Source organism: Pelodiscus sinensis, chromosome 11 (assembly GCF_049634645.1).
Source record: "Pelodiscus sinensis isolate JC-2024 chromosome 11, ASM4963464v1, whole genome shotgun sequence".
NCBI classification, from domain to species: domain Eukaryota; kingdom Metazoa; phylum Chordata; order Testudines; family Trionychidae; genus Pelodiscus; species Pelodiscus sinensis.
Window position 1 is genome coordinate 42024760 of NC_134721.1, and position 17661 is coordinate 42042420.

The following is a 17661-nucleotide window of genomic DNA, read 5'->3' on the forward strand; positions in this document are numbered from 1 at the left end:
ACACCATGGCTGTGTCCAGACTCCATGCCTCCGTCGACGGAGGCATGTAGATTAGCCAGATCGGAAGAGGGAAATGAAGCCGCGATTAAAATAATCGCGGCTTCATTTAAATTTAAATGGCTGCCCCGATCTGCCGATCAGCTGTTTGTCGGCAGATCGGGAGAGTCTGGACGCGATGCCCCGACAAAGAAGCCTTTCTTCATCGACACAGGTAAACCTGGTTTCACGAGGCTTACCTGTGTCGATGAAGAAAGGCTTCTTTGTCGGGGCATCGCGTCCAGACTCTCCCGATCTGCCGACAAACAGCTGATCGGCAGATCGGGGCAGCCATTTAAATTTAAATGAAGCCGCGATTATTTTAATCGCGGCTTCATTTCCCTCTTCCGATCTGGCTAATCTACATGCCTCCGTCGACGGAGGCATGGAGTCTGGACACAGCCCATATGAGGTAATAGTATTGTTAGCAAACACCTACCTGCACTGATCTCATCCCGGTTACTGCTCCCAGAGTAAGTTCTGATCACAAGATCAAGCAGAGAGAATAATTGAAATCTTAGTAAAGAGGAATGTTGCTGTCTACTGGTCTCAGATCAATGCCTGCAGGAAAAAACAAGCCAGTAAAGACAATAAAATTGATGGGTAGATGTACTTTCCCAAAGTAGCGTTATTGAAATCCTGCAGAATCTCTCTGTACTCAGAGACAGCTTATCACTTCAGCATCTCTAATGACTCCTACAGTCAAGAAGTTTCTAATTAGAGCTAGTCAATACTTTTAAAATAAAAATATTTCCCTTTCAACTGCCATCAAAAATGGATCTCTCTCATTAAAAGAAGTTTTTCAAAAGTTTCCAAGTTTTTTTCAAAAAGCCTCAGAGGAGTAACCTTGTTAGTCTGTAACTTTAAAAATAACAAACAGTCCTGTGGCATCTTAGAGACTAACAAGGATACATAGGATCATGAGCTTTTGTGGGTAAAACCCACTTCATCAGATGAGTTGGAGTGGAAATAACAGAATCCAAGATATATATAATAGCAAAAGCAGTTACCTGTCAATTGTAGGACCTGTGTTAATGAACATAAGAATGGCCATACTGGGTCAGACCAAAGGTCCAGCTAGTCCAGTATCCTGTCTGCTGACAGTGGACGATACCAGAGGCCCCAGAGGGAGAGAACACAACAGGTAATCCTCACGTGATCCCTTTCCTGTCACCCATTTCCAGACAAACCGAGGCTAGGGACACCATTACTACCCATCCTCGCTAATAGCCATTGATGGATCTAACCTCCATGAATCTATCTAGCTTTTTTGTTTTAACCCTGTTAAAGTCCTAGTCCTCACCACATCCTCTGGCAAGGAGTTCCACAGGTTGGCTGTGTGATGTGTGAAGAAAAACTTCCTTTTGTTTGTTTTAAACTTTCCACCTATTAATTTCATTTAGTGACCCCTAGTTCTTATATTGTGGGAATAAATAAATAACTTTTCCTTATTCACTTTTTCCATACCACTCATGATTTTATACATCTAATGAAGTGGACTAGATGTGTCCCATTCATAGTTTTTGCTATGAACATGCAGATGTTAAAGGCAGAGGAAATTGATTTTGTAGTGTGTTAACCAGTTAATGTCTTTATTCAAATCCAAGGCAACAGTATCAAATTTGTAAATGATTTGTTGTTCAGAAGTCTCCTTCTGTAATTCTTTCTAGACTTTTTTCCTGTGAGAGCCAAATATTTTGGGGGTTGATTCTCGATTTTTGTTTTTTCAGTGGCAAAATTGGAGGTGGAGGGGAAAGGGCTTAGAACAGGGGGAGTCTCCTATAAAAATCAAAATTTCAGCCCAAAATGTGTGTCTGTTGTTTACAGAATTGTTGGAAGAACAACATTTTTAAAACAGATTTTTTCCCTTCCCACTTTTTAAGCAGCGCACTTTATAATGACCGAGAGTGCTTCCAATATTAGGAACATAATGTGGACCCACTGGCCCATCTAATCTAATAAGCTGCCTCTAACACGAGATACTAATTATTGTTGCAGAGGAAGGTGGAAAAGTCCCTACCCGATTAGGGTTTAAAAACACACAATATTTTCCAGAGCCTCCCAGGCCCTTCCCTCCATCTTGAATTTTGGGATTCAGCTGCAGGGCAGTGGGACTTGGGGCTTGAGTTTTCCACCCAGGGGCCCTGGGGCCTCCTGCAGGTTTGAAAAAAAATTGCCAGCGCTCTGCTCCAGATGGCTCCTGCTGAATTTAAGCCCTGATTTGCTGAACATAAAATGTATCATTCCTTCCTGACTCCCTTCAGGAACTGGCAGACTGTCGGAGGCATTTCATAGGAGAGGCAGAATTGAGACAGAGAACTGAGTCTGATCGCTATGGGACCTCGAGGAAAAGTGACACGCCGTGCCTCAGTGTCCCCATTTACAGAACAGCAATCATGAATCTTACCCACCTCGGCACTCACACTGACAGTTTCACGTTAAAGGACACTATGTGCAGAGCTCTATCCAGCTGACACCTTTGACGCTGCTGCCTCCTTGCAGCATTGCATTCCTACAAGCTTCAGAATAGTTGCCCTCAATTTGCTGTGGATTTACGCAGTAATGATTTCACTGAGTGAAGAGGGCGTCTGCTGGGATAGGGGAGGTATTGCAGCAGAGGTTGGATGGTTTACACTGTCTTCTACTGGTGAGCGCAAGAGGTTAACTCGCTAGAGAAACGTCTGCCTTTGCTTTCCACCCCGGCACTAATTTGTGACTATTTTTATCAATGTTAATGTGGAGCTATGGTAAAAATACTCCCTGGCAAGTTTAGAATTCACATTTACCCTCCTATGTATTCAGCAGAAAACCTGCGCTGCAGCCCCTAGCCTGACTCACGAGCTCCACCCGCCCCCGAGGAAATGTCAGATGGTGGCGGCCCGGTGAGCCAGGCTCCTGCAGAAGCACAGCTTAACGGGCTCAAGCAACCAGCTCTGGTCTGGGGAGGAAAAAAGCAGCAAAAACCAACAGCCCTTTCGGGAACAGTCGTGCTGATGAAAAGCTTCAGAGGGGGAGCCAAGTTAGTCTGTAACTGGAAAAACTTAAAAATCAACGAATAGTCTAGTCCAGGGGTCTCCAACCTTTTTCAACACAAGATCACTTTTTGAATTTAAGTGCAATCCGAGATCTAGCTCAAACCCAGATACCCTCGCCCCGCCTCGTTTGTGCCCCTTCCCCGAGGCTCTGCCCCTGCTCACTCCATCCTCCCTCCCCCAACCTCCCTCACTTTCACCAGGCTGGGGCAGAGGGTTGGGGTGCAGGCTCTGGTCTTGGATTCAGGGATTTGCAGTGTGAGAGGGGCTCTGAGCTGAGCCTGGGGGTTCTAGGTGCAGGGCCTGGGAGGGCGTTTGGATGCTGGGGTGCTTGGGGCTAGGGTAGGGGCTTGGGATGCAGGAGGGGTTCATGACTGCAGTAGGAGTTTGGGATGTGGGCTCCAGCTGGGCACCACTTACTTCTGGTGGCTCCTGGGTGGTGGTGCAGGGGGCTAAGGCAGGCTCACCCCTGCCCTGGCCCTGCTCCACTCCCAACGGCAGTCAGCAAAGTCCCTCCATCCCAAGTCTCTGGCCTGTGGAGATGGAATGCAGAGTGGGAGGGGGCACCTTGACATCAGCACCCTCCTCTCCCTTCCCTGCTCTGCACAGGAAGCAGGACACTCCCCGGGGGCGTGGAGGAACAGCTCCAAGGCAAATGGCAGGAGATGCGCAGCAGTGGGGGGAGGGGCAGCTGAAGTGCTGGCACTCAATAATAGCCTCTTGGCCAAACCAGTCCGGATCCCCTGTCAGAGGCTCCAAGATCCACCAGCAGATCCCGATCGACTGGTTGGTGACCCTTGGTCTAGCAGCACATTACAGACGAACAAAACATGTAGATGGTATCATGAGCTTTTGTGGGCACAGCCCACGTCTTCAGATGACAGTCGTGCTGGAGGTGGTGCACTGTCCCACCTAGACCGCGTGAAGAGAGAACATAATGAGTTTGCTCCACAGCCTAAGCTGAGAGCCAGCTGGCGGTTAGCTGATGCTGTAGCGGCTCCTGCGCTAAACTCCAGAGGCCGCAGGTTCGGTTCTGCCTGGCGGCGTTACAAGGCCGCTATTAATAGCAGCGCAGAACTGCAGCAATCAGGTGAATGCACCATTCCACTCGGGTCCTCTTGGGTCGATGTTGAAGGGATGGTGTGATTTGAGCATGGGTAGCTTTACCCATACAAGCTCACCTGGGTAGCAATGATGTGGCATGTGGGCTAATAAGCAGGCTACATCCCCAGCTTCTTATGAGGCCTCGTAATCTAGTAGCTGGCCAGGGCTTTGAGATTAATGGCAGAAGATTGCTAGAGAAGAGCTTGATACTCACTAAGTAGTCACTAGCACAGTCCTGCCCGTATCTCTCCTCTTCCCATTGGTTCTCCTCTCCATTTCCATTCACCTCTCCTCTGACATTGTCTCTTTTCTGCTTCGCCTGGACCTTGAATTTTCTCGCTCTGCAGTAACAGTCTCTATTGGACACCCTGGGTCCATGTGCTCTTAAACATCCTTCGACTGTGCGGTCTCCAGCACTGGGTCTTTCCTGCCTGGGCATGGCCTCTCTTTTCTCCCTTCACAGAAATGGGACCTCATGGCCCTCTGGAGCCCGTGCTGACCCCCAAAGTAGCTTAAATATCCCTTTGCTCACAAGGTTATAGCCCTGGGCAATCTGGGGACCTCTTTGGGGGTCTTGTGTCTCCTCTTCGGGGACACATGACCGTTCAAAGCCAACAGACTCAGGCTTTCTAGGGCTTTCCAAACAGATCACTCTTTGCCTTCGTGAGAACAAGCAGTGTACAGTTCCCGAAGGAAATCATGAACGTCTACACCCACTTCTCTGCCTCTACTTCCTCGCTTCTCTTGAACATCTCTGGGCTTCAAATGGAGCCCTGGACCTCCCTTCCTGCACATGGCTTCTCCTATATAGGCCGTTTCTTTCTTCCATGTCTGGTCACTCCACTAAGCAGGCCAACTTTGCTAAGAAAGCTCACACCCATGTTCCTCTCTGGAGACCAAGTTTCCCACGCCCGAACCCCTCTGCCGTCCCCTTGCATGTCTCAGGAGTGGCGATAGTTTCCAGTAAACCCCAGCATTCACCTCTGATCTTTGTTCTCCTGACTGCAGAGTGGGAAACTCCCAAGTCCCAATCTCCTGCCAAGAGGAAAAAATTGGGAAAAACACTGGCTTCACCTAGGATGCGTCCGGACATCTTCACTTTTACCAGAGGCAGCTGTGCGCCGTTCTTTGCCAAAACCGAAGAACCAGCTGAGTGCTGTAGTTTTTGCAGGATGTTTGTCCGGGAAGCAATTTTAAAGCTATGGAACAGGTCGGACATTCGCTGTCAGGCGCAGCAGGCTGGGAACACGTTGCCCGAGGAAGGGGCTTGTGACGGCTGGCCCCATCAAAACAAAAGTGGGCGGCCATGGCATAGAGACAGCCGGTGCTTGCTGCCTGGACTAGCTGCAGGTGGGACAATTCTCAGGGGACCCACAACCGAGAGCAGGGATGTTAAATATCGGTTCATTGAATAGTTGAGTAACCGGAGAGGGTCAGGAGGAGGCGGAGGGTGGCGGTAGGCCCCTCACAGACTCGCTCCCTGTGGGACCGGATGGGGCAGCCACAGCAGGTGTGAGAGGGCCCACCCCACAAATCCAACACGTGGCTCTACCACCGAACAGCCGCGCTCCCAGCGACGCGACACCCCAGCACGGCCACCGAACGCAGACAAAATCGTTGTGGGTCGAAAACCAGTTCCTATAGAAACGGTCGGCCAGCGGGAGGTCCCTGGGAGCTCTGGCAGAGCGAAGGCTACAGGACTGGGCCCAACGCCCCTGGCTTAGGAAATACAAGAGGATCCTGAGAGGAAAACAGCCTGGCCAGCTCTCCCTGGCAGCTAACAGCTCTCTGCCCAACTCTGGCTCCAGGCTAGCTCAGCTTGGGAACAGGCTGGGCAAAGGGTTACACCAAGACTCTTCCTTTAGCCACCACAGACGTCCAGCCAACAGCAAGTCACATGGCCTCCCAGGCAGCCCTTGGGCACCAACTTTCCCATAACTGCTCGTCTAGAATGGTGTAAAACAGGATTGTAAACCCACGCCATGGAGCCGCACCCGCGTGAGGCCTCTGACGACCTCCCTGGGAGCTCTGTGCTGAGAACAGAGATGGAAAGTCCGCCTGGAAGCTGCTGTCTTCCCTGCCAGGCTAAAGAGACACCGATGTTTCCTCTTCCCAGGTGGCAGACGGAAACCCTGCCCGCAGCCCTGCTGCCCAGAGTCAATCCCCGGAAGCAGAATCTGACGCTCCGATATGTTGGGTAGCCCCACACCTGTCTTGCTACCCCCTTGCATTCAAAGGGACTGGTCCGATACTACGCCGCTCCTCAGCGTGAGGAAGAGTGGCCAGATCTGGCCCTCTCAAGTGACGTTACTGAGAGGAGGGCGGTCAGAGACTATCCCACTGAGCTGACCGACAGCTGTAAGTGACATTTCTGGTGTTTATCGTCATGCCACACCCAAAGCCCGCTCCTGCCCCAAGCCAGAACCTCAGGCCCTTTGGCCTCACCACTCAACCTACCGAGGAGGCTGAGGGACAGGGACATTCGGCAGCCAGAGGGGGGCCGTCCACGTGGATGGGAAGATTAGAAGTGAGCGATTTCCCCACTTGGAAGTTCTGGGACTCCCACACCTCCTAGCTCTGCCAAGGTCCTGCCAGCTGTAAGAGCATCCTGCATCATGCATGCTTGGGGCTCTGGCTTGGGGGAGGGCTGGCCAGGCTGGACTGAGCAGCAGGCAGCCAGAAAACCTGTGCTCTGAGCGATTGTCCATGGAAGGCAGCCAGCAGGGGAAGAGAGCTGGCTGCCTGGGGGAGTGCTAGACAAGGCCCTTGTGGGGTGAGAGGGAGGAAAAGAGCTAGGAAGGCCGGAAGAGAGGGATGGATTAGCAAAGGGAGTAGAAAGGGGGCCGTTTGTCCTGGGCAGGGTTCGGGAATCTTTGGCTTTTGGCCAGTCAGGGTCGTGACGTTCTATTTCGTTGGCCATCTGCAACCACTGCCCCTCGCTGCTCCCAGTGACTGCAGTCCACCGTTCCCAGCCAATGGATGGTTAACGCCAGCAAAACTTCTCAGGGCCCGCCCGCGAGTTACCCTGGCAGGCCAAGAGCCGATGGCTGCCGACTCCTGGTCGTTGGCAACGGACTCCGTAAATCTCTCTCAAGTCACAGGACTCGGGCAGATCCACTGAACACCCAGCAAAGCTAGTTCCTGTCCCGTCCACGCTGGGCAGTAGCTGGAGACCTTGCTAGAGAGCTTGGTCCCTTGAGGAGCAGAGGCCTGCTGTGCCCATCAGACCGGAGCCCTGGAGATGGGCTGCCCATCCCTGGCGCGCCAACGAGCTGAAGGAGCAGAGGCCCATCTCAGCCATGCTGCTGCACACCCAAGGTAATTCTATGCACCTCAGCATCGTGGTTTGGGGCTGACAGTGGCATGGGCTCCCAATCAGACTCAGGGACTTGACGATGCCCATCTACCTCCATTGCCAAGGCCCAGCCTCTGCCTCGCCACCTAGCCTAGCAATTCTGCTGCAGACCAGGAGTGCTTTCAAGTGCCTGCTATCAGGGAGGAGATGGGGGCCATGTTTCCCCCCACCTGATGTGCACGATAGCTGCTTGCTGGGAGCCTGAAGGTAGGAGCTGAGTGGGCAGAAACACACCAGGGGAGACCAGCATGGGTGGTGGGTGAAGACCCAGCTGGGGAAAGCAAGCCCAAGGCCCCACCCCTCCCACTTGAGGCCCCGCCCCTTCTGCAACTTCCTCCCCCTGTGGAGTCTAGCCTGGCTCCCACCCCAGGTTACTGCCTCCAGCTTCAGCAAGTGGCAGAGCACCTGGGGCATTACGGCTCCAGCCCTCCCAGGTGGTCGAGGGAGAGCGTGGACAGTTTGGGGAAGGCAATGCCTTCCCTTGCCTACATTACCCCCACGCATGGAGACCAGAGTGTACTAAAGAAAGGGCAGCAGCAAAGAGGCAGCCTAAGTAGGTTTCCGTCTGGAACTGGGGGCTTCCCACCTCTTTGCCCCATTCTGTGCAATGCTTTGTGAGCCAACAACAATGCATGCGTGTCTGCCTGATGAAAGCAGCATGCCCGTCAGAATTTCGGCACACCTACCTCGTGTGCACGTTCAACCCAAGCATCCATCGGAGAACATGGCTCACTCCCTCGCTTTTCCATATAGGTTTCTGCCCCATCTCTTACTACAGAATCTGCATTCTCTCCTCTCTGTGTTACAGAGACACTAAGCTCAGCAACCTGCACTTCCAACTGTGTTTCCTGTCCCTGGGAAGCAAGAGTCTGTACTTTCTCCAGCCTCCTTTGCAAGGGCTTGTGGATCCAATTCCACTTGCTAGTAGCGGAAAGCCACATTTTCAGAGCAGCAGTTTTGGGAGCTGGGTTTTTTTGCAAGGAAAGCCTAAAAAGGCAGCTGTGTGTCAGCTGAAGCCATTCCCAGATTCGGGTGAACACAGCAAGTAGTTTGAGGTGGGAGATAGAAGATTCCCCCCCTCGAAAATGTTGAAATCTTTGGCACTTTCGACGATTTGTTTAGAACTGAGCGACGGTTCTTTAAAAAGCCCCAAAGTTTACCCTTTCACACACCTGAAAACGAAACCAAGCATAAAAACCACTCACTCTCGGGGATACGTTTCATTTCATCCTCAAACAACTAGACGTTGGTGCTTTGTTTTGGCCACCCAACACAAAAATGAACTAGTCTCTCGGCGCCATTCTCCATCCTCTCATTCAGCTTAACGGGAGCAAGGCAGAGTTACTGAGGAGCAGCCGAATAGCTGCGTGTGTAGACAAGCCAACACCCAAGCCAAGGTCACGGACGTTAGTGGGGCGAGAGGAACAGGAAAAAGGAACATGGTCAGTGTGCATAACTTGTCAAGGGGAAATTGACCAGACATTCACCACTGCCTGCAAGTAGCAGAGCAATGGAGCTGCTAGCCTCCAGGAAGTACGTGGAGCTGCGACAGAGGAGCAGACAGTGGGACGCAGACTGCGACCGTAATCTGGGTTGGCTGGAGGAGCAAAGAGGCACCTTTTCTCCATGCAGCTGCTTTGCATTTCCGTTCCGAGAAGGACAGGCAGAGAAAAAATAGCCCCAAAAGTTTTAGCTTCCTTTTCCCAAAGCACACGAGAAGCTTTGGAGAGAGGAGGCCGTAAGAGCCAGATGCATTAAACGGCACCTTAAACCCACTTTCCTTCCTGGCCCCTTTAATGCCTCCCTTCTGGAGGAAGGAGTCCGACTCTGCCACGCTAGATTCTGCTCTGTTGTGCCCTCGCAAAGTGCAGCCCCATTGATTTCAGCTGGGCTGCATGGACGCCAGCAGATCAGCTGGGCTCCTGTGTGCTGACCCTTTTCACTCAGGTGAAAAGCCCCTTGTGCTGAGCAGGTTAGCCCGAGCTCCCTAATTAGCCCTGGCTGCCTGATGGTCCCCCACATCCTTTTTACTTCTCAACTGCCCCCTGGCCAGCCACTGAAAGCAGGTCTCAAAATGAAAACCCACTCGTGTGAACGCCTCTGCACACGCCACTATTTTCCCCAGGGTGCGGCGTGTGAATTAGAAACACTTTTTAAAGGGTTTTTTTTTTTTAGTTCTGAAATGTGTGTAGATAACACCTTGTACTAGTCTCAGAGGGGTGGCCGTATTAGCCTGTAACTTTAAAACCAGCCGGCAGGCCCGCGGCATCGCAGAGACGCACGAAAATCGATACAGTCCATTAAGCGCTTGCGTGGGTTTGCCCGTGAAAGCTCACGCTACTCTCGCTCTTTTGGGGGGGGTCTCTCAGGTGCCACGGGACCACGTGTTTGTCATTTTTTAATGGGAAACCCCGAAGAGGGACCATATTTTTATGCAGAGAAATTGATTTTGAAAGGCAGGATATTTTATTTCGCAAAAGGGCAGCCAATGAAAGGTCTGCTCCTCGCCCTGTGCTGTGCCGCTCCCTAGACCACCTCCTACCCCTCTTCCCAAGTTACTCTCTGGGGCTCCCAGTTCCCTCCGGGCCTGGATTGCTTCCCTCACTCTCCGTCTGCCGGGAGCTCCGCCTCAGCGCGGGTCGCCCTCTCGCTTCCCCCAGGCTTTGTCCGCACTTAAGCCTGCTTTCCCCCTCCCCTTCAGCCACCTGCTTGCTCTTGCTGGGGAAGCAGCAGGTGCCCAGGCTGGCTTAGCGCCAGGTGACACGCAGCCTTGTGCTGAGCAGCAAGCTCACTGCGCTTGTAGCAATGGCAGAAAAGCTCCCTAGTGCCAGTAACGAGCCCGGGGGAGCAGGGCGGCGGGCCAATGCCCAGCAAGAGGTGCCGGCGGGTTACTGCTCAGGGCCTGTGCGCGGCACGGCCGGTGGTACCGGGTGGAGGCTGCCGGCAGAGCGGTTAGCCGGTGTGTGTCTGCAGTGCGCTCGGGGAGGTTTCCTTGCGGGAGGGGGCTGAGTGGCTCGGCGCTGCTGTGCCAGCGCGGAGAACCGGCCGGGCTGCGGGGCAGATTCTCTAACCAGGCTGACAACCCGCTGGAGGTATGAGGCAGCCTCCCGTTCACGCGGGCTTCCCCTGCGGGCACCGCGTTGGCTTCCCGCCCCAACACTGCGTCTCCACTGGGGCCCGAGGTGGTTTGAACAGGGGCTTCAATGCACGGGTAGGAAATATCCCCAGCACAGCGCAGTTAATGGTCTCTCTAGTCCACTGACCCCATAGCAGCTTATGTTAAAGGCAGCATGTAGCACAACACAGGAAAGGAAACTGAAAATGGGGAAGGGCCCTTGCTGTGCAATCAGGCAGTTTAATTAGGTGACCCAGCACTGTGTGCAAGGCCTGCTTGCCCTGGGCCCACGGGAAGAGGGGAGTGTGGGAATCAAAGAAAGTTCCTGGGAAATGAGAATGGAAGCAGCCGGGCAAGGGACAGGGCCCCGGCTGTCACCGGGCCCAGTGAGCGAGGGAGATGCCGGTGGGTCAGCTTCAATGGGAAACTGGGCCCTGGATTAAGGGACCGGCACTTCCTCCTTGGCGCCTGTCATCTCACGTCAGAGCCAGGCCGGACGCGGTGAGGCCCGAGGGCCGGGGTTTGCGCTGCGCTTTCCTCAGGCCGGATGTGGGGAGGAAGCAGCATGTCAGCCGCAGAGCTCACTTAGTGATGTAGCCGGGGGCAGGCCTAAGAACTCCGCAACCAAACCAAAGGCGTGCCTTTCCCTGTGGGGCCTTATTTTTAATCCTGGAACACCAGGCCTTCCCCTAAACCACCCCTGGACATGTCGCTTCCCCTGTAGGGAGAACTGCCTCGTCCCCGGAGCAGTGTCTGCCAGCAGGGCCAACAGCCACGGAGGGTCCCGGGATAAGGTGCGGAGGAGCCAGCTCCATGCCCCAGCAGGGGCGGGGCCTCAGGCCTTCCTGCTGCCCAGACCGCAGCACACTCCCTCCTGCCAGCCCTCAGAGCCAGACCCCTTTGAATTTTCAGGCTGGTGTCTGAGTAGATACAATCAGCCTGGCTCCCACTGGAGGGGAGGGAGGAGTACTTGCCCCCCACTGGCAGCACAGAGGGCACAGCTGGCCGTGAATCAGGAGACACAGCACAAACGAAATACTTAATCACCCGCCTGGCACAGAGGCAGGGTAGCCATTACGGTTAAGTCCTCGCATGTGTTTAATTTTGATGTCAACTCTGGTCACAAGGTCAAATGTGCCTGACATGAGTAAAACTCCTGTACACATATTGGAAATAACACTGAAAAAATACACGCTCTCTCCAGAGCCCTAGGATACTGAAATACTAAAATTGACACTGGTAAGCGACTTTGGAACTTGGCACAGCAGGGATACCTCTACAAATCTAGTCTGTGGATAGAAAGGAAACTGAGGCACACTACCACATTGCTGTCATGGCTAACTGCCAAGGTTATTACATCCTTGGAAGCTTTAGGGTGCGTCTAGACTGGCATGATTTTGCGGAAATACTTTTAACGGAAACGTTTTTCCGTTAAAAGTATTTCCGCAAAAGAGCGTCTAGATTGGCAAGGATGCTTTTGCGCAAAAGCATCCGTGCCAATCTAGACGTGCTTTTGCGCAAGAATGCTCCGATGGCCATTTTAGCCATCTAGCTTTCTTGCGCAAAAAATGAAGGTGCCTGTCTACACTGGCCCTCTTGCGTGAGTATTCTTGCGCAAGAGGGCTTATCCCTCACCGGGAGCGTGAAAGTATTTGCACAAGCAGCACTGATTTCGTACATTACATAGTCAGTGCTCTTTGCAAATTCAAGCAACCAGTGTAGACAGCTGGCAAGTTCTTGCCAGTCTAGACGCACCCTTAGTGTCTTATTAGAGTGAGATCAGAGGGAAAATAGGTTCAGAACATGAAGGAAGCCTTAATAAAGAGCTTGATGTAGTCAGACGTGAGTTGATAAAATGTACATTAATACTTGTGGCATTAAACTGAAAGCTGTAATGACAACAGGACCCTACATTGCGATTCCTAGGGACACCCCTTTCGGCATCCATTTCAGGTGGAGGGTGTGATGCAGTTTGGAATCGGGGGGACACTCTGAGCTATCGGGAGTGATGCCGGATGTGCTGTGTAAGGCATCTGTGAAAATGTGATCCTTTCCCTGCTGTGAGCATCTTGTTTCTATGTTTCTCTCACCGCTGCATAGTGAGTTAGAGATACACAGGGCACAGATGACTTGCCCAAGCTGTGCAGTGTATCTGGTGACATCCCCAGTCAGATTGGCATCAGGTTGAGACCTGCTTCATGGCCCAGAAGCTGTACAATGGAAAGGCACAAGGGCGGCACTGGGGGGGGCCATGCCTATGGACTGAATTCTAAGGGTTTTCCATACCATGTGCTGCACAGGATGTGTTTGGGGCAAAGGGAATACAAAAGGCAGCTGCCTTGTCTGCATGTTGTTTTCAATCCTGCTTCGTGGCTCTTGTCTCTGGAGTAACATTTCTACAATCTGACGCTCTGAACAAATGCCCGAATGACCCATCCAAGGTGGGGATGGGGCCCAGAGGGACTTTCAAGCCAGCAAACTCACTAGTACTTGATAATAAACCTTTAGGTGAGATGCTAAAGGATGGGCTGGCAGCGTGGGGTTTTGAGGAAGAGCCAAACTTCTATGACCCAGGTAACATGGCTGAGCCCATGCACTCAGAAGAACATTTTGTCTATGTGAGATAACGTCTCAGTGTTCTAGGCCTGGGAGTCAGAGAATGGGAATGTAATAAAGGGGGCCCGTGCGTGCGTTTGGGTTTTTTTTCCTTCTTGAAATCCAGTGTGGGCAGGGGCACCATTTTAGAGGGACCTATTTTCCATAAACTTCTCTAGGTTTTTTTTTTTTAAATCCTGCGTGGCAAAGCTCCGTCTCTCTTGTACATCAGAGGCTCGCTGTGACCCTCCACACTGCCTCGTACCTTTTCTAGAGGCCAGGGTCACAGCTTACTGAGCCATCCTCATCCTGGCAAAATCAAAGGATTAGGGCAAAGTCCCCCCCATAATCCTGCTACCTGAGTGACTCTTTCCTTTTGCAAGCCCCAGCTCTCCAACACACTTCCTCCTCTCAGTCCTTTCCTCTTCTCCTACCATTACCTGAGGGGAAACCTTTTAAAGTAGTCCCGCAGGCTTAATTGGCTGCAGGTGCCTGATTAGCCTGCTGCTTCAGGCAAGCTATTAAACTTAGGTGCCTGCCTGCCTCAATTACGTGGCTGAAGTCTCTGGCAATTTATTCAGCCATTCACCCAGCTCCCGCTATGTCTGCCTGCCACCAAACTATTCTAGTCAGCTGCCCTGGGTCTGTCACAGCTGCTATAGTTTTTACCTTTGCAACATCCTCCAGCAAAGAGTTCCACAGGCTGACCATGAAGAAATATTTTCTTCTGTTTGTTTTAAAATTGCTGCCTAGTAATTTCATTGAGTGACTCCTAGTTCTTGTGCTATTTGAAGGAATAAATAACACTTCCTTATGCAATTTTTCCATATCATTCATGATTTTGTAGACCTGTCATAGTTCCCCCTTAATCATCTGTTTTTCAAATTGAAAAGTCCCAATCTTTTTAGTATCTCCTCCGATGGAATGTGTTCAGGACTCCTAATAATTTCTGTTGCCCTTCTCTGTACCTTTCCCAAATCCAATAGATTTTTTTTAAATGGGATGATCCAATCTGCATACAGTATTCAATATGGGCGGGGTAGCATGGATTTATATAGCAGCAATATGGTATTATCCATCTTATTTATCCCTTTCCTAATAAAACCCACTCTTAGGGTTTTTTTATTGGCACTAGACGTGAAGCAGATATTTTCAGACAACTAACCACAATGACTCCAAGATTGCTTTCTTGATGGGCTCAGCTTGTATAAACCCCATCATTTTCTATGTATAGCTGGGTATGTATAGAAATTTATGTATCTATAAAACCATGACTAATGTGGAGAAAGTGAATAAGGAAAACGTAGGTTATGGGAACAAGTGAATAAAAACTAGAGGTCACCAAATTATGTTAATAGGCAGCAAGTTTAAAACAAAAGGAATTACTACTCCATGCAATGCATAGTCAACCTGTGGAACTCCTTGCCAGAGGATGTTGTGAAGGTCAGGTCTTTAACAGGGTTCAAAAAGAGCTAGAGAAATTCATGGAGCACAGGGTCCACCAATGGCTATTAGCCAAAAAGAGCAGGAATGGTGTTCCTAGCCTCTGTCAGAAGCTGGGAATGAGCGACAGAGGCAAGATCACGTGGTGATTCCCTATTCTATTCATTCATTGTGGCACACCTGGTATTGACCACCATTGGAACACAGGCTACTGGGCTAGATGACTTTTTGGTCTGACCCAGCACGGACATGCTTCTGTTCTTCTGACCTCCCACCAAACATAAGTAACTCAAGTAATCACCACTCCTGGCTGCACAACTAATGCGCATGCATCAGTTCCATTGCCCACAGGAGAGAGAAGGTGGAGCGGATAGTGTGCGTGGTCCAACTGCCACATCCATGAGACAGCATGGACTTTCAGCTACTAGCAAAGCCGAGAAGAGGGCAGATTCTGTGTTACACCAGTACAAACACGGCATAGTTCTGTGGATGGCCATGGGCTTCATGTTGGCACCGTTGCGACTCACGCCCAAGTCTGAACCTTCCAGTGCAGAAATCCATACTGTGTGCTCCTGTTCAGGCCGGGGCCAGCTGTGTGCCTAGCTGCCCATCGGACAGTCTGCTCCTTCCCAAAGGACAGGTAAGACTAACCTGCAGAGGGAGGCAGGGGGAGTGCTGCAGAGAAGCCGTGGTTCAAATCTCCAGCAGGTGACGATGTAGATCATACGGTCTGACCACAAGCCCCATCCCATAAGGCCTCGCTGGAGCTCTGGCTCAGACAGCCTGGTGGATGTGTCTGTGCTCTATTCCAGCTGGGCAGGACAGGGGCTAGTCACCCTCCTGTGATCCATCTGCCGGCCGTAGGCTGCCTGTCTGTTCACAGGGCCAAGCAGAATCTGCCCAACGCCTGTGATTTGTTAATGGCTCAAGGAAGCAGTTTACACTGGATCACTTTGCTTTAAGGTGCCTTGCACATCACTTTGTTCCTGCACTAGATCTGCCCTTCCCCCATCTGGCCAGGAAAACTTAATCAGTTCCAGGAACCCGAGAAGACCTTGGGCTTAGCAATTTTGTTTTGTTTACTTAAACTTTTCCTCCATTCTTCTCTCCTTACTGCACCTTTCCAGCCTTTTCCATTCACAAATCCGCCCCATTCTTTCTTGAGCCATTCATTCAGAGCTGGGTTAGTAACAGAGAGGCCAAATTTGTCCTGGTGCAACCCTGCACAACTCCAGGGACAGCCACCACGGGCTGCTTTCACTTACACCAGGGCTGCATTTCGCCCTTTGTGCTCCTAGCCAGTTTGAATTCCTCGACTGGATCTGTTGCATCAGTCACACTGGATTTCGTAACATCAGACATTTCAAGGGGAGTGACTCATTCCCTCTTGGAGTGAGTTTGGTGTATGAGCAAAGATGATTAACTTTTGCTGAATGGGATGATTTCTGGGATGGGAACTGGTGTTAATTAGGAACAGATCTCCGGCTTGCCCAATCTTGGTTTTTTAATGACCTTCGCTATAGACGTGTGTAGTCTTTTGGCTCTTTAGCCAAGCTGGATGTTAACGTTACAGTTAAAGAGGCCCGTCCTCTCCGTTTACAAAGGAACAACTGCAGGCCCAGGGATAAGGGGGCTGGGAGCCCCACGGCCTGGCAATTCAAGAGACTTGAAGGGCTGATGGGGCATGCCCCGTATGGCTAAGGGCAACTGGTGTGTGACACACTTGCTGCCTGGCCCCGCCCCTTCCACCTGAGGCCTTGCCCCTTCCAGGAGCAGAGAACCCCGCCCCCATGAGCCTGGCGTGGCTATTCTCCTCTAAACAGAGACTCCGAGGCCAGACGTCAGATTTCAACAGCCCTTGGGATTGCCAACACTCACGATTTCATTACAAGTCTCATGATATTTGCTGAAGAACCTCAGGCTAAGTCTACAGCGGCAGGGCTTTAAAGTGAAAACGTGGCTGTCCAAACGAAGGGCACAGCTCCTAGCACCAGGAGCCTGTGCACCCTGGTGAGTTCAGCGTTGTAACTTGCTGTGCTCGGGGCGGCATATTTTTCACATCTCCGAGCAAGAAAGTTGTGGTGCAGTAAAGTGGCAGCACATGCCAGGAAAGATTTGGACAAAGTGATGAAGGTCCAGAGAAGAACAACAAAAATGATTAAAGGTCTAGAAGACATGGATCTAGGAGGGAAGGCTGAAAACTGGGTTTGTTTAGTCTGGAAAAGAGAAGACTGAAGCTATGGCTACACTGCCTTTTTTGTGCAAATGTGAGCACGATTTGCATATCTTCTTCCGATTCTTTTGGCGGAAGAGGTTTTGCCACTATTTGACCCCATGTACACAGGGCCAAATGTCACAAAAAACCCTCTTTTGCAAGACCCAGTACTCCTCGTAAATCAAGGTTTACAGGGTCTTACCAAAGAGGGTTTTTTAGCGACATTTGGCCCAATCTACACAGGGCCAAATAGCAGCAAAACCTCTTCCACAAACAGAACTGGAAGAAGATATACAAATGTGAGCGCAATTTGCATATCTTCTTCTGCAAAAGATCAGCAGTGTAACCGTAGCCTGAGAGGGGACATGAGAATAGCTTTCAAGTATGTAAAAGGTGGTTAAAAGGAGGAGGGAGAGAAATTATTCTCCTTCACGTCGGAGGACAGGACAAGGAGCAATGGGCTTACATGGCAGCAAGGGAGGTATAGGTTGGACATTACGAAAAACTTCCCTCCCATCCTAAGATTTTATTCTTCTATTTATCAAAGCACCTGAAGTCCCCATTTCAAGTCAGGGGAAACCATTGGGTGAGGATGCTTGACGTAGATAACCTCACATAAATCTTTTCTCGGAGCTGCCTACTCATGTGTAACCCAAAGCCTAGTGTGATGGGTGCCACCAAAGCTCCGTGGGCAGGAGGCGGCTAGAGATGCTGGAACGAGGCCATTGGCGTCAGGCCTCCAGGACGGCACTGATTTACCAGCGTA

General features: G+C 51.3%; 1 protein-coding gene across 1 annotated transcript in view; it reads right to left on the reverse strand.

The window, feature by feature from the left end:
* Positions 1-475: 475 nt before the first annotated feature.
* POC1A (POC1 centriolar protein A) overlaps positions 476-17661 on the reverse strand; it is a 163404-nt gene continuing 146218 nt past the window's right edge. The window contains exon 13 of the transcript XR_012906534.1: positions 476-597. The gene's annotated coding sequence lies outside the window, so the exon portion shown is untranslated. The remainder of the gene's footprint in view (positions 598-17661) is intronic.